Genomic DNA, 17,611 nt, shown 5'->3' on the forward strand with positions numbered 1-17,611 from the left:
CCATAACAGTTTGAATTTCTGAATTTGGACGATGGGAAGACCTTCAAACATCTATTCTCCCAAGGTCGCTCCAGACGTGCAGCGTATGTCAAAAAATGGTCTAGAATGCTAGTTTTTTGCCACTTTTTTACATTTTTCTCCAAAACTAAGACACCTCTGCAAAAGATGAGAAAATTGGTTTTTAGAGGCTCGAAATAGATTTAAAAAAATGTAGACCTTTCTTCAAATGGAGGCCTAAGGAAAAAGCGCAGTGCCGAGGCGCTGCGCTTCTAGAGCTACTGATTTTCTGAATTTGCCCCAAAAATTCTCAAAAAACTTGAAGTCCTTAGAATTTGCTCAAAATTGGATGGAAGGTGTAAAAATATGTTTTTTAAACCGTCATAACTTCTTTAGCAAGCATCTCCAAGTTTCCCTCATCCTTTTGGTATTTTTTAGCTTCCTTGAGTGTGTTCTCAAGTTGATTTACTTTGACATTGACGATCATGTTTTGAGCTTGGTAGTGGTGCGCCATATGTCTGGGAAACTGATTATTCTTGTTTTCCTTCTCAAAGAGCTTCTCCAAGTGTTCATTCACCCTGTTGAGCCAATATTCCTTGTCTTGATGGACCTCACGGGAAATCCTATCCTCTAGGTCAAGGTTTTCATTCAACAGAATGTGCTCTTTCTCTCCTTGCAATGCCTTATTTAGGCCCCTTGTTCTTGGCCTTTTCCTCTTTCCTTTACCCTTTTATCCTTTAGTGTCACTTGATTCTATGATCTCTTTTCCTTTGCCAACCTACTACAATAATTTTTATTTTTCCACGATCAATTCCTTTTCTTTGAGCTAAATATTCTCTTGTTCAAGGAATGATATGACATATTTTTCTCTTTCCATATTCATTGAAAGCTCCTTGATTTGATAGTCTTTATATCTTGACGTTTGATCCTCTACCTCTGAATCAACTATCTCAAACTCACGCTCAACCGTGTTTTTATCTTTCGCTACTGGTCCCTGCTTTGTTGATGAAGAAGGCTTGGCCCCTTTCTCCCCATGAGAAGTAAACACAAGTCCTTTTCATCTCTCGTATGTTTTAGCCACCTTAGGTCTAGGTGCCTTGGGAACCTCCTCTGATTTGTTTGATAACCATACTTCCATAAGCTTCATTGATGTGTCTTGTTGATGGCTTGGTGAAGCAATCTCATTTCATTTTTGAAACCCTAGATGATAGGAAAGGGGAAAAACGGTGAGGGATGAGTGAAAAATGAAATGATGGGTAGGTGGAGTTGAAAAAATGGAAAAGGGAGTTTGAAAGAGGTAGATATGAACTATTAAAAACTAATAAAGATTAAAGGAAGTGAAATGACGGAGAAATGTATTTGTAAAAGGGAAAAACAGAGTTTTTATGAAAAGTGCCCAAAACCCATAGGAATGAGCTAGGGTTTCACTTTTAGTAAGGTAATTTTATCTTCTAAGGTTGTTTCAGTGGTTCATATAGCATATTAAACATGTGTAGAGGTATAGGATAATATTTTACATGTTTAAAATCAAGAAAAACAAATGACATCATTAACCATATCATCATTTCATGAGAAATTCACTAGAAACCCTAATTGAAGAAATCTTTGGCCTGGATTCATCTTGCAAAACAAAAAGGTAAGTAAAGTGTTGTAATTACTTGTGGATGAGCTTAGGATTTCAATAAAATAGGTTAGAAAGCTTAAAAAATCCATTTCGGTGAGTTTCTAGCAAATTTGAGGTAATCTGACCCAAGCGTAGTGCAGTCTTCCTGAGCGCAGCGCCCAAGCACAGCGCAGTGTCTCTGAGCACAACGCCATCTTACAAACCACTTTTGGAGGCCTTAAACTAATAAAAATTGAGAAATTGATAGCTCTTTGGAAATATCTTGAAGTCTTCTATAAGATAGATGTCTCAAGCACGTAATTTGGACCCTCCATCAGGGAGAAAAATTGATTTTCCCAAAGTCACTCTAAAAAGTCAGGGTTTCTCTGACAAAAGCATAGTGCCAACTTACAGAGAACATTTGGATGCCTTCCACTAATCCAAATCACAAATGGAAGGTACCATTGGAAATATTAGGATGTCTGCTACATAATAGATTCCATAAGAACTATCAACACCTGCTAAAAACCCATGAAAAACTGTCTGGAAGTCAAGTTGTCTAGAAGTGCAACAACTTTCCCATAGAAAGTGTATTTTGTGCATTGATTTCAAATCATAACACCTGTGAATAAAATGAAGGAGGTTTTTGTTCCTTGGTTGATAATGGACGAAAACCTCTTTCACGTTTGTAAAATTATTCTCCAGTTGGTCAGAAACATATTTTGAATCAAACATGTCCCTATGAGGAATGATGAGACGAGGTAGTGCACTGCAACATTGTCTTATTTGAAATAAATCATTACCTTTAACTTTATTTTTCTTTCCCTTAGCTACTAACTCCCTTTACCCATTGAATCACATAATAGACATGTTTTTTTTTTACATATGGTATCATGATGACACATGGAGTGAAACCCTAGACCATGACCTAAAATGAGGAGTTTAACCATTTCATGACCCAAGACACTTAAATGAAGATATGATACGTCAAAGAAGAAAATGACCATGATGAGTGATGAATACCATGAGTAAGTGAAGGGAGCAACAGTTACCTAGATGCAATAACCAGTGACCAAACTTTTATTTGAAGACTCACTGAAATGACAAAAAAATGACTTGACACCCTAACAACACCTTGTAAGAGCATATTTGATCACAGGTGACAGGTTGAACTGACTGGCACTAACACATTGCACTTGAATATCTGTAGGGTTAGACACTTTCTCTCACCCAAAGTTATCATACTTTTCTGTGTGTACTACCACGGTCAAGGCATTACACTACCACCCACTATTGGGGCTCCTACTCCAAATGTTGCGAGGTCTAGTTGGGACTTCATATTGGGGATATCCCCTGAATGTTGGTGGGTCCAGCACTATTAACATGTTGTAGGCTTATTTTGAGGTTAATTTTTGAAAAAAATCATCACTAAAAGTTTGGTGGCAAAAAATGTCACATAACTTTTCTTAAGGAGACTAAGGATATGTGGGATCGAGATTAAGGACTTCAAAGGATCGAAAGTGTTATTTCCCTTGTAAAAATTGCAATGGCTTGAGGCCAAGGATAATCATAATAAAATCAGCTAAAACACATTGTAGGACTATGGTCATGCTAAAGGTGGACATGAATATCATCCATTTGTAAGTAATTTACTATATGTCGTTGTATTGCAGATTGTTTTTGTAAATTTTTATATGTATATTGTATTTTGGATTGTATGTCTTTGTATTTTATTGTATTATATTTCTATTGTAAATATATTTTATAATATTCTTTTGGGAGGTGTTTGAACTATGTTGTCATCTAGATGTGGACTAGAAAATTTATTTGATTATTTTCATTAAGGGTGGTTTAAGGGATTAGGTCGAGTTAGGGGTTAATTAATTTATGGGATTAGGGATAAGGGGTTATTGTTTAATGGTTTATGGGTTAGGGTTTAAGGGCTTAGGGGATTGGGGTTTAAGGGATTCTAGGAATGGGGTTAAGGTGTTAGGTGGTTAATGTATATTGTTTAGGGGGTTAATTTGGACCCACAAGATTTAGAGGTTAGTCACTAGGTTTTTATGGAGCATTATTGATAAGTTTTTAAAGTATATTATGAAAAATATGACATTAAGAAAGAATAAGACGTTACAATGGTGAATGCAAAATAAGATCAACATGTTTTTTATTATGGTCATGACTATATATCTTAGAAAGTGTTTCACTTCCTACATGTCAAGAAAAGTAACATCTTTCTTAGATTGTTTCAACATATTCTTAAATTCCTTGATAAAGTGCACAAACATCATCATTGATTTCTTGTTTTTTTTGTTGGTCTCACTGATGTTGTCTTTCTTTGTCTTTTATGTCTTTTTTTTTTCCCTTATATATTATATTTGTAAATTGTTGTTATATAGACATTTCAATATTTTCTATATATACTAATATTACTTTATTGATTGTGATTGTATAGTATCATCCCCCTAGGGCATTGCTCGATGAGGAAGAGGTGGGTATAGTACAATTAATTGTTCAAGAACATGGATCAAATAATATTGAGGATCAAGCTAATGATCATATGGAAGAAGTTAATGATGTTGCTAACATAGTTGAAGACGATGGAACAAATAAATTGATCGAAGATACATTTAATAATGTTGAAATGGATAATGATGAAAACTAATATGATGATTGTGCCTTTGATTTACCTGTACTTGAGACGGCATCTAAACCTCTTTATGAAGGCTCAAAAACATCTCTTCTCTCTGCTCTATTGTTGTTGGTTAACTTAAAGGTGGTGAATGGTTTTTCAAACACGTGTGACACAACTCCTAAGGTATGCAATATATTTTGTGACATTTAGTACTATATACATGATAAATAAATTGTTTTTTCTGTTGTTTTTAATGTCGGTACGTTGATCTGCATCATTTCATTAATTTGTAACATTTGGATGCAATATGTACGATTAATATTTTTTAGTACATTAACCAATACTATTTTTTTTTTTATGTTGTAGATTATTAGGTGAATTTATATTACTATGGTCAAATGTTTTACTTCGTACGTACCAATATTTACATGCATTTATGAAAGATAATGGAATGTAGTATCAAGTTATTCATGAATTTCATAATGATGATATTCTCTATTATTAAGAAGATGTGTTGAAATACAAAAGCCCAAAATGTGATGAGAGTAGATATCAAACCGATAAAGTAACAAAAAAGGTGCCTCACAAGGTTCTTCATTATATTCCCATAATTCCACATCTATAACAATTGTTCAAGTGCAAAAGGGTAGCAAAACTTATGGATTACCATTCGTGGAATAGAAGTGAAGATGGTGTTATTTGAATTCTTGTATATGGATCTGCATTTAGGAATATAGGGGAAAAGTTCTTAGAGTTTAAAAGAGAACCTTGTACTCTTAGGCTTTCATTAGTAGCTGATGGTGTCAAACCATTAGAAGAGGCCATATCTACTCTGTGTGGCTCATTTTTTATATAAAAAATAACATTCCTCTGTGGAATTAAATAAAGAGGAAGCACATAATGTTGGCAATGATTGTTCCAAGTATAAATTTCTTTAGAATAATTTTTTTAGCACAATAACATCTCTTTTTTTTTTTGTGTAAGTCAGCTTGTTATATTAAAAAGAAGTATTTATAGTACAAAAAGTCTGCACCTGCAGACAGAGGGTTGCTAGACTGCAAGCCTAATCCCAAAATTGACCAAAATAGATAACCATACTACCACGAGCACACCACGCAGGGTGGCAGAGCAAAAGAGCTTTACTAAGACAAACAACTAAACACCTGCCTAACTGAGGCAGCAGATAGACTTCAGCAGAGACAAACCAACTAACCAACATAGCATAAAGGACCATAACAGACCAGCCAAAAGACCCAAAAACCAGCCGAGGAAAAAACCAACCCCTTTACATCTTGAGCACAAAATAATTCCTGGATGCTTCCGGAGCTGATTCAGACATCGAGATGCCTGCCTGCGTAGGATTGGGATGATTGCTTTGATATTCACCCGCCTATTCTTCCTTTTGGTTTTTGACCTGCCTTGCATCCTGACCAATAGTTTGCCTTAAGAGTTTGATTAACACCGGGAGCATCTTTGTAATGATATCTACTTGTTGCTCCAGTGCGCTTACCTTGAATTCCAGGCTCTCCAAAATCGCTATGTGTTCCTCAGTCTTAGCCTCAGTGATGTGCTGGACCTTATGCATTTGCTCCGCATAGTTGCCCTGCATGCTTAAGGCTTTAGCTAATAGTGTTTTCATTCTCCAGCTTTCTGCTTGTGTCCTCACAAATTGGGTAGCCCGCGTGGTGACAGTTCCTGGATCCTGGAGCTAGTCCACTTCCTCTTCCATTTCTTGGTCTTTCAGCTTCTTTTCTTCCTCAGTTACCATAGCTTCCAGGTCATTAATCTTTCGCTTATTCTTCTGCGATGTGCAAGTTTCATACATCTCTTTGGCCATCTTGAGATCTCTATTAGCAGGGGTGTTACGACTACCTTCCCCTGCCATGATCGTGCTTTCACTCACTGTATAGTTCTGGGTACTTTTAGTAGAAGAGAGGGGTTCTGGCCTATAACACGATAAAACAATGCTTTTGCCCCCACCTTTGGTTGATATTATATAGAAGTTTCCTGGGAGATTACTGGCTGAAGACCGCCTTTTCCTTTGCAACTTGTAGGTCATATCATAATTACTTCTGTGTGATGGAGAATTGTTTTGGTAGTGGCTCATATTCTTTCCCTTACGGTCACTTTTTCTCTCTTGCTTCAGTGTCTGCCAAGTGTCCCACTCTTTGACATGGCGTAGGCGGCGCATATCCTTATTAATCATACCTGATAATATACCATCTCTCTTCTACTCGCGCCATGAATGCGCCAGATTCTCTTGTCCTTCTTTCCTTTGCCAATCTTTAATGGTGCCTGCATTGCCAGCATGTCTCATCATAGTATGACATCGTTATAGCCTTCCCACATATCAATCTCATTCATCGTCACCCAAATCTTGCCTGGAGAGCTGGGTGCACTTTTCTTTTAATTCCGGGCAGGCTACATTCTGCCAACAGCTGTCCCATGTAGTATTTGGGTGCTCGATTCCATAGTTCACCAGATGGTCCGCAACCATATTAGCTTTCCATCGCATAGCCTGAAAAATCAGACCTTTAATATCTCCCAACAATATTGTGATGCTATCTATAACTTTGGCAAGTCTCCAATGTTTAGTAACCTTACTTGCTTTAGCTCCCACGTAAAGCTTCCTTGCCATTGTGATTGCCAGCTCTGAATCTCCCTCAACCACCACTGCGCCAACCTGTGCATCTCTGAGGATTCTGAGTCTTTGTTCCATGGCAGGAAACTCCATCTCGTTATTTTTTCCTTCCCCTAAGGCTCTACTTTAGATGTGTTGAATCTCCCCTGCATTGTCCCTTATGATGCCCTCGGTGCCCGCCAAACCTGGATTACCTCTGGACACTCCGTCGAAATTCAGCTTGAGAAAGCCTGAAGGTGGACGCTTCCAGCCAATTGACGCGGTGTTCAGTTCCTGTTGGCAATTTGTAGTGACTATGCTTCTGCCGACGTCCAATTTGAAAGCTTTTAAAATGTGTAAGTCTCTAACTGAAGCTTGGTTATCTGGTTCTACTCTACATCTTACCAGGATTAATTGTCTTACATTTTGGGTAATTGTATCTAGAGAATGATTTATGTCTCTATATTCATTCTGAAAAATTCTTCTATTCTGTTCCTTCCAGATGGTCCAGGTTATAAATCCTGGCAAGGTTTTCCATATGCTATTAATTCTTGTATTACTTGAATAACCGCTCTACCAATTCATAATGGTGTCCTGGATAGAGTCCCTGGTTCTATCTGTCTTTTGCATAATGTTTTCCGCCCAGTTCCACAGGTGACAAGCCCAATCACAAGTATTGAAGAGATGGTTCATCGTTTCTTCATCCAAATTGCACATGGGGCATCTAAATGGGCCATGAAACCCTTTCTTGCAGAGATTCCCCCAAGTGAGGGTTTTCCTTCGCATCAGGAGCCAGAGGAAGGTTTTAATCTTAGGCCAAAACAGAGAATCCCAAACCTTATTGCTCCATTGAACCACCTCCATTTGCTCTGGATTTTCAAGATGATCTCTGGCTTCCCTGAGCGTGAAGTTGCCACTCCCTTTCATGCCCCATCTTAGCTGGTCTTTTTCATTAGCTTTCCTTATCTTCCTTTTGTTTAGCTAGTTGAGCAGATCTCTTATTTTTTTATTTTCCTTAGTTGAACTTTCTGTGTCGGTGAACATCCAATCTCTCCATTCCTGGTCCCTACTACTATGATTCCAGTACTGATGGACAGTGTTTCTTCCCCTTTCCTGACATTGTCTCTAAAGGGCGAAAATTCTAGTCCTTCAAGCTTCGGGAATTTCTACCAAGCATCTTCCCAGAATAAAGTTGTTTCCCCATTTCGAATTTCCCAAAAGCTGTGATCTTGCACAATGTCGCGATTTCTTCTTGCTAAATTCCAAATGGGAGATCCTTTAGGAACCTCTTGCAATCTAATTAGATCCTAAATGTCGCACTCTGGGGTATACTTTTCCTTCAATGTGTCTGGCCCATGGGAGATTGGGTTCCTTCAACCATCTCCACCAAAGCATGGCTCCACAAGTCATGTTGATCGTAGAAGGGTCCACTAAATTCAAGCCTCCTAATTCTTTCGATTTGCAAAGTTTATTCCATGCTACAAGTGCCCATTTTTTTCTTTTTTTTCTGCATTGCCAGTCCAGACGAAAGATCTTTGGATTACTCTTATCTGCTGTAAGACTCCTTTTGGGGCAGGGATAATAGAGAGAAGGTATTGTGGAATGGCTTGCAATACTTCTTTGGTAAGGACTAATCTCCAAACGAAATTGAGGGCTCTATGAGTCCAGTGCTGACATCTCTTCTCCATTTTAGCCAGAATTTTCTCCCAATGTTTCTTTTGCCAGGGTTTATCCGTAAGGGGAGCACCTAGATACTTTGAGGGGAGGCTACCTCTTTGGAAGCCTAGAATACTAGATAAATGTTTCTGAATGGCCAAATGCGTATTGAAAAAAAATATAGTAGATTTCGAAAGATTAATTTCCATACCTGAGGCCTCGCTGAAGAGATTTAGAATTTTTTAATATCCCATGGCTTCTTTGACAGTCGGTGTCCCATGCAGCATTGTGTCATCCACAAATTGCTGGTGAGTTGTCGCTGGAATTGAAAGTAGGGGTTGCAATCCTTTGATTTTTCCTTCATCCTTTGCTTTGCGGATGAGTCTGCTCAGACCTTCCATTAGGATAACAAAAAGGAAAGGAGACAGAGGGTCTCATCGTCTGATTCCACAGGAGGGAGAGAAAGGGTCGGAAGGGGAGCCATTGACCAAGATAGAAAATTTAGTGGATTTAATCAGGGCCAGAATCCATTTAATCCAATGTTTATCAAAGACAAAAGCGTTCAGTATGGCTTCAAGGTAGTTCTAGTTGACCTTATCATAGGCTTTAGATAGGTCTAGTTGCAACAACATTCCTGTTATTTTCCTGGTCTGAAGAGTGTGAACCATTTCCTGGGCTAGTAAAATAATGTCCAAAATTTGTCTTCCTTCAACATACCCCGACTGCTCTTCCGAGATAAGGCCAGGAAGAATGGGTTTCAATCTGTTGGCGATAACTTTAGATATGATTTTATATATCACATTGCATAAGGCTATAGGTCTAAATTTCTCTGAGGAGTTGGCCTCTTCTTATTTCAGAACTAGAGCGAGGAAGGTAGAATTTAGCGACTTAAGGATGGAGCTGGAGCACCTGGAATCTTCCACTACTTCCCATATTTCAGTCTTAACAAAACTCCAGCAGGCTTTATAAAAGTTGATGGTGAAACCATCAGGCCCAGGTGCCTTGTCATTCGGCATGCTCCTAACAGCTTCTTCCACTTCATCCAATGAGATTTCCCTACTAAGAGCTAGGTTTTGTTCATTGGTGATAATTTTAGGAATGGCCTGAATTAGTTCCTCAATTACTTCAATTCTGTCTACTCCCGGCTCCTGAGAAATATGATTAAAGTGCTTTGTGAGCAGTGTTGCTATTTCTTGGTGACTATGGAGAGTTTCCCCTTTTTCATTGTTGAGACATATAATTTTATTGGCCCCTCTGTAATCCAGCGCTGACCTATGAAAAAACTTTGTGTTCTGTTCCCCTTCATTTAGCCATTGTATCTGGGATTTTTGTTTCCACAAAGTCTCTTCCTGTTGACAGCGTAGCTGGCACTGTTGCATCAGGACTTTTTCCTGTTCTGCTGAGTCCTGGTTGCTGTTCCCACTAGTCCAATCCTTGTGAATCTACTCTAACTTTTCCTCTATTATGGTTTTCTCCTTGAATATGTTCCCAAACTCAGTTGCATTCCACTCTTTGATTTTGTTTTTGATGTTTCTTAATTTTCTTTGAAGTTTATACATTTTGGTTCCTCTGATGTCCATTGGTTCGTGCCGCCATTTCTCCACTAGTTGAATAAAATTAGGGTGATTCAACCAAAATTTCTCAAATCTAAAAGGCTTGTTTCTGGGGGTTCCTTGGATGGCAGCTACCAGAGAGATTGGCCAATGATCCGATCCTTCACTTGGAAGAATGTCAGATTCCACTATTATTCCTTCAAGTAGTATGCTTTCAGAAATAAGAAATCTATCTAATCGAGAGGCTATCTGTTTCTCACCTCCTCTTCTATTATTCCATGTGAAAGTTCCACTTTTTGGCTGGATGTCCACTAGTTTGGCAGAACCAATGAAATCAGCGAAGAGCTCAGCATCCTTATTGAGTTTTTTAATCCATCCTTTCTTTTCCAAAAGTGAGGTTATCATATTAAAATCTCCACCCATGATGATCTTTGTGCTGGGATATCTAAGCTTTAGATTTAAAAGAGAGCGAAGAAATGAGAATTTTTCTTCTAGCTTTTGAGGTCCATAAACATTTGTGCATAAGTAAGTTTCAGAGTTACCTATCATTTGAGTTTCCATGGCTATAAATGATCTTGTTGCTTCTATTGAGAGGATATTTATCACACGGGAGTCCCATAGAGTTACTAAACCTCCCTCCCAACCTGGACTGGCCACTTCCATAAATTCTATGTGTTTACCAAGCCTTTTGCTGACATTCACCATGTTGTTTCTAGCACACTTGGCTTCCTGTATAAACATGATATCCAGTTTCTATTTGTGGAATTTTCTCTTTAGGAGTCTTTGTTTCGCTTGGCTATTAAGCTCTCTTGCATTCCATGATATAACTTTCATTTTTCACTAGACAGATTATTGGTAAGGAGGGAAAGCATCCAGAGCCTTCATCTTACCAGAGTTTAACATTAAAATACCCAGTTCCTGCAGTACTTCACTATTTGTTCTGCGACCTCTCTTCCTTCTCTGTTTCGAGCTAGTTGAACTGCATAAAAGGCTCTTTGAATGGCTGCCTGTTCCTTTCGCTATGCCTAATTTCTTATTTTGCCTGTCCAGCTCTGCTTTCTGCCTTGCAATGAATAGTTCATTGATCTTTTTAATCTTCTCTTCCGAAATGTTTTCTATTCCTTGAGTTTGCCAGTTTTCTGCCACACCCCTTCCTTCTCTAAAACCTCATTTAGCTCCATCTCCTCACTTCCACGATCACTGGTTAGAATATCTGCATCTTCATCTAGCTCTTCTGTTGGCCCCTGCATCTGAACTACTGCATTGAGAGGATGTTCCTCCCCTTCTTTGGTTGTATGATCTGTCGTTTCTTTGTTCCCTTCATTAGTATTTGATTCCTTATTTTGTTCTTCTAAATCCGTATCTGTTTCTAAGATTTCAAAGGCATTGTTGGTATTGCCTTGTGCTGACCCTGTTCTGCTCGTTCTTTTTCTATTTGCCCTCTGTCTTACTTTTGGTCTTATGAAGGCATCCCTGCTCTTTACTGCTTGCTCTTTCTTGGGCTCTTCCCCTATTTTGTTTAATGGACATTCTCTTACTAAATGTCCATGTTTGTGACACTTTCTACAATGGAAAGGGATTTGCTCATAGTCAATGGCTTGGAAATAGTCTTCATCCCTGTATTCCAACCACAATCCTTCGTGTAAAGCTCCTGAAACATCCATCTCCACACATATCCTCGCACAAGAAGTGTATCTTCTTTGCAGTGTGGCTTCCGAGGCTTTGATGAAAGTTCCTAGTTGATCCCCTATCTGCTTTAGAGCTGAAAAGCCCCAGTAGTCTATTGGAAGGGAGAAAAGACGGATCCACACTGGGACCTGTGTGAAAATTTCTCTTTCTGGCACGAAGTTGGGTTTCTAGGGTCTCATGTAGAGACCAGCTGAAGAGAAGAAGTAGGGTCCCCCATCAAATACTCTATCCTTGTCCTCTAAATTCGTAAAAAAAATAGTAAAAAAACCTTTCGCTCCTAGGTGTAGTTTAACATCACCTTTGGGTTTCCATTGCTGCTTGATCCACTGACATAGTGCTATTTCTATTGGCCACAGTCCCATGAACTTGCAGATCACTGCATGTTCGGACATATCTTCTCTGTAGGTTTGTATCTCTGGATCTGTGATCACTACTCTTAGGGCTTCTGCTTTTTTGGGTTTGCATGCTCCTCGTGCTACTCTATCATTGATGGGGTTTGGTTTGATCCCCTTTTCCTCTTCTTCTTTTGATTGATTCCCTTCCTCTCGTTCCCCTTCCTCCTCTTCTTGTTTATCTTTGTGGACCATGTGTCTCTGCCCTGCGTTTTCCTTCTTCTCGTTGTTCTCCTTTCTAGTGCCCTCTTTTCCTTTCATTCTTGGGTTGTTGGTTTCCTCCCTGTTCTCCTTTTGTTTCTTCTCCTTGCCTGTACCATTTTCTTGCTGAAGCTTTCCATACCCTATTATCTTCACTCCCTCCTGCGTTGCTTGTTTCTACATGACTATTTGTCTGAAGGATGGGGTCCCAATGGACCCCCTGTTTGCCATTTGTCGGGTCAATCATTGTCCTCTTCTGTGCAGTTCCGCTATTCTGATCCTGTGCGCTTCCAGTTCCGATCCTGGTTTTGCATGCTTGAAGAACTAAACCCTAAACTTCGAGCCAGCTCTGTGTCACAGCTTTTTTCAAGGAGTGAGTTATCTTATGCGCCGTATTTTTAGCACAATAACATCTCATTTCTCTTGTTTGTTTCATAATTATGTCATATATATTTTTTGTTAATTTACAAATGCATGTTCAATTATGCCTTATAATTATGTCTTATAATTTTTTTAATTTACTCATATATGTATTAATTATGTATTGTATGTTCAATCAATTAGGTAAGTACTAGGTCAAAGATATGAATGTATATATTGAGCCTCTTGTCGATCAATTAGTGGAGTTATGGAACAATGTCACTTTGTACAACATCTCTAGACCATTAGTTGCATAGAGGGAATTTGAATGTCATGCAATGCTTGTATGTACAATTCATGATGCTTCAAGGCTAATAAGTTTATGTGGTATATTATAACATTACCCCGCACTTTAATAATATTTAATTTTATGAAGTTCATTTGAAGTATGTTTTTTAAATGTTCAACCTTCATTGTACATACTTAAAACAATTGATATAAAAATTATTCCATCTCTTGTATATATTCAAACAAAGGGTAAATTTTCTTGTCTAGATTGTGGTTCTAAGATTAAATATCGTCATTCAAGAAGCTTAGGAAAGGAGGTGTTTGATAAGTATAGGAACTTCCTTTCTAAGAAACATAGGTACCAAAGTACTAAAAATAATATTTTCAATGGGAAAGAAGGGACTGGAGTAAGACCACGAAGAATGACACCTCATGCATGGAACTTTCAATTTAATAGAATCTCTCAAGATATGGATCAAATTTTCTATGTATTAATATACATTTTATGTTTGGATTATTTTATATTTTTATGGAATTTTCTTCACTATACTAATTGACAGGTTATATTATTGTTATAATATATTTATCTATAATTCATGTTGTAGGTTGTGCAACCATTAATAACAGGGAACTTCCATGAGGAATGAAAAATTATCCCGAGAAATTCAGTAGAATCCCCTAATATGAGCACCTAAAGATTGTTCATTCGTTTGATAAAATGCACATTCGAGGAAAATGTAACGCAGACATTATGGTGAATCTTAGAGGGAAAGAGAGATAAAGAAAAAACATTCAAGATTTGTAATGGAATTAAAGAGGTTGGCCATGCATTTCAAAGTGTGACTCATTCAAATAGCGATGGAGATGGCCAAAATATAAGCACCCTTCCATGGTTATTGACAGAGCAGCAAAGAAAGCATGTTAAAGAGGTTATTGAAAAAAGTAAATTTCCCACTGGATTTTCTTCAAACATAAAGAATATCCTAAGAAATAAAGGTGAATTGGGTGGGGTAAAAACTCATGATTGACATACATTAATTAAGGTAATCATTTTAGTACTTTATATCTATCTATCTATCTATATATATATATATATATATAGATATATATATATTATATACATTTTACACATTGCTGAAAAATCTTGTTAATTAGTGTTTCTTTTCTACTAATTTGGGAAAAAATAGTGATCAATCATTATTTTTTTACAATATGTTCTACCATTATGTCTCTATTGATGGTGTTGGACCCTCTAACAAGTCAAGGGGATCTCCCTGGTAAGAAGTCCTAATTATGCCTCAGACCGTTTGGTGTAGGAGTCCCAGCAATGGGTCATAAGGTAATGCCTTGACCGTGATGTCACACAGAGGCCAGTAAGATACCTCTGTCAGTAACAAGTGTGTGATCACTGCAGTGAGTTGAGAAAGGTACATGAGAGGTTCTAACCCAAAGGGGGTGGGATGAGTGCGCCCGTTGACAACCTGTATCAATACTCAGCTAGGAAGGGAACACATGAGCGAAGGTGCATCACAAGTTGGAAAGAAGAGCAGTCGACAATCCAAAGTGATGGTTAAACCAACAACACATTTGCAACAAGATTCATATAATTGCATACAAATCTGTTCATACACAAATATGTAAGTTAAACAACATATATCATTAAGGCAATCGGAACAGTCCAACTACAATAACAACATATGCATGAAAATGTGTTGTATCTTATTATATAAATAAGTGTAAGCTCCAATCATATAATACATCCATGTAAACCTTCTAGCCCCATCAGTGAAACATTACAACCACATCTGCTTACTCCTCCAAAGAGATGTACTAGCTCCATGTAGTGGAGAAGCCAAGGCACGTTACAATAATGTCCAAGCTTTCTTCAAGGTAGTATTAATAGAAGCTTGGCTGACCAAAATCCTATACAATGATTTATGAGGGACTATTTGTAGCAAAGGGTTGGGTGACCCTTGACATTCCCCTTTGTGACCATTCAACTACCCTCATGAATCTTCACCTGCTCTATCACTGTTAGATCCACTATTGAGACTTGAATTACACTTGACATGACTCAACATTACAATGCACGTGTACCCATGTGAACTGATCCAGGTGGATCTTCAGACACAGTGGCATGGAAAAGGCTCAAATTTCAAAGTGGTGGAAAGGCACCTAACTTGAAATCACATCGAAGTGCTCGTCATCCTGATTCCAATGGTGTGAATGGCACTCCAATTCGAGTCTGGATGAAGGAGATAGAAGTAGCCAAAGTTGGGTTGACTTTGATGACTAGACAAGTTTAACGAGGATATAATTTTCACTTTTCCGGAAGATAGAATCCAACCAACTCCGGCCATATTCTAGGCAAAATCGTGGCCTAGTTAAAAGGACTCCTTTGGTCCAAAACCAAATTTCCAAAATTGCACCATTTTGTTATTATAAAAAAAAAATATTTAAAAAGCGGGGGTGGGGGCCACCAACCCCACCAACCCCCCAAACTCCTAACTGCACATTGTATTAGCGGAGGGGTGGGCCACAACCCCTAGCCCCTCCCATGGACTATTGAAGCCATGCATGAATGGGGGCGGAATTGGGTGGGTCGGCCCTTAGGGCACGGACCCAACCCATTCAATGCCCCAACATCATATTCAATAGAACATAATGGGTGGTGGGCCGGCCCTTGGGGCACGGACCCAACCACGCCCAACCAAAAGGAGCTTTCCAAATAGAAATCAACTGGCGGGGAAGGTACCGTGGGTGGGCTACCCGAGGCGGGCCTGGCCCAACCAAAAGTTTAATTTTAAAATTTTTGTTGTTGTAATGTATGAAAAAAGGAGGCGACGGGGTTTGACCACCCGACCTCCTCCATAATAAATGAATCCATAACCAACTGCACCAACAACATTATTTAGAAATCCACCCTCAACATTATATTTAAACAAAATTTTTCAGTGTGCTCAAGCGGACGAGGTACTGTTCATAGTTTGAGGTAGAATTTTGCAGGAGGGGCGAGATTTCACTTTGTCAGAATTTGAAAAAATTTATATGGTTTTAGCACTTCTCAACACCACAAATGCAATGGCGCTATCTGTTTCTCCATCAGAGTTCTCCATTTTTGGCCATTTTTCAGTATGGATGTATAAAACTCCTTTTTGTAACTAATATTTGTACTCTTCTTTTTCATGCCACTTAATGAATGAAGGCCTCCCCATTGATCGAGCAGGGCCCAGAGACACAGTCCAAGTTAGACAAACTCTGTTATCAAGTCTTGTTGTCTTCTTTCATGCATTATGCATTTCTCCTCTTGTCTCATGTGCACATTAATTTTTCTCTATTAAGCTACAATTTATATATGTAATTTTTTAACACATATATAAGCAAAATATTTTGGATCAAGTGGTATCAGAGGAGGTCTTTTTAGATGTGAATTGCATGTTTGTATGCTAACAAGAAACAGGCTCTGAAGAGGAGAAGGGAAACTAAAGTCTTTCCATCCCGAAGCGGGGCGTGCACATCGAAGGAGAAACATGGTAGATGAAGAGGCTCGTGATGAAGAGGAGTGCAATTTCCACAAAACCTTATGATGGAAGAGAATGTCGATTAGTTGCTTTCAATGTTGGAGAAAGCAGAAGAGAGAAATCCAGAAGAACAAGGTTTAGTGCATGGAAATGGTGCAAAACAACCCCCTCCTTCTCCTTCCACGAGTGAAAGTTCTTCCTCCTCTCACCACCTTAATTGTAGAAATTCAAGGGATGCATCTAAGAAACATTTCTTTAAATTATATGTCAAATTTGATCTTCCCATGTTTAATGGTGAAAGTAATGTAGAAAGGCTTAATAACTGGGTTCGGTAGATTGAAATCTACTGCAGGATTCAGCAGATCGATGAGGACGAGGCAAAGATTCAACTTGCCTCTCTTCTGCTGAGTGGCATTGCTCTTGTTTAGTGGGAGAGAAAATTGCGAAGCAGTAAGAGTGTGGGTAATCTTCGCTCCTCATGGCCTAGTTTCATTTCTGCATTAAAGGAACAATTCTATCCCTTGGGTTACAAACAAAAAGCCTTAATGGATTGGAAATGCTTAAGGCAAAGTAGAGGTCAGGATGTTTAAATCTTTACAAAGGAATTTAGAAAACAGGCACTTAATTTGGACATTGCACTTAAATCACCTGAAGTAGTAACTAAGTATATTGGATCATTACATAGTTACCTTAGACATTCATTATTATTGTTTGAACCAACTGTTATTGACTCCGCCAATGTGAAGGCAATCCATCTTGAGAACAGGGGAAAAAATGAAAGAGATGATCATTTCAAGAAACTAGATTTCAACCTCCAAATGGAAAACCCAAAGTGAAAGGAAAAGGAAAGGAGAAGAGGACTGCATCAACCAAGAAAGATGAAGGAGAAAGACCTTATTGAAATCACTACAAAAAGGAAGGTCATGACGACGATAATTGTTGGAAACAGTACCTGGAAAAGAGACCAAAGAGGTATGGAGGAAAAGGAAAGTAGAAGATAGTGGCAATTGTATAGCAAGACCTTGGATCTAATTTCGGATATGAAGCATTGATCACAGTAGTAGGAACAAAAGGAACTCTTACACCTCATGTTAAT

Source organism: Pinus tabuliformis, chromosome 6 (assembly GCF_031772625.1).
Source record: "Pinus tabuliformis cultivar Carrire ecotype Pingquan chromosome 6, CPIR1, whole genome shotgun sequence".
Classification (NCBI taxonomy): domain Eukaryota; kingdom Viridiplantae; phylum Streptophyta; class Pinopsida; order Pinales; family Pinaceae; genus Pinus; species Pinus tabuliformis.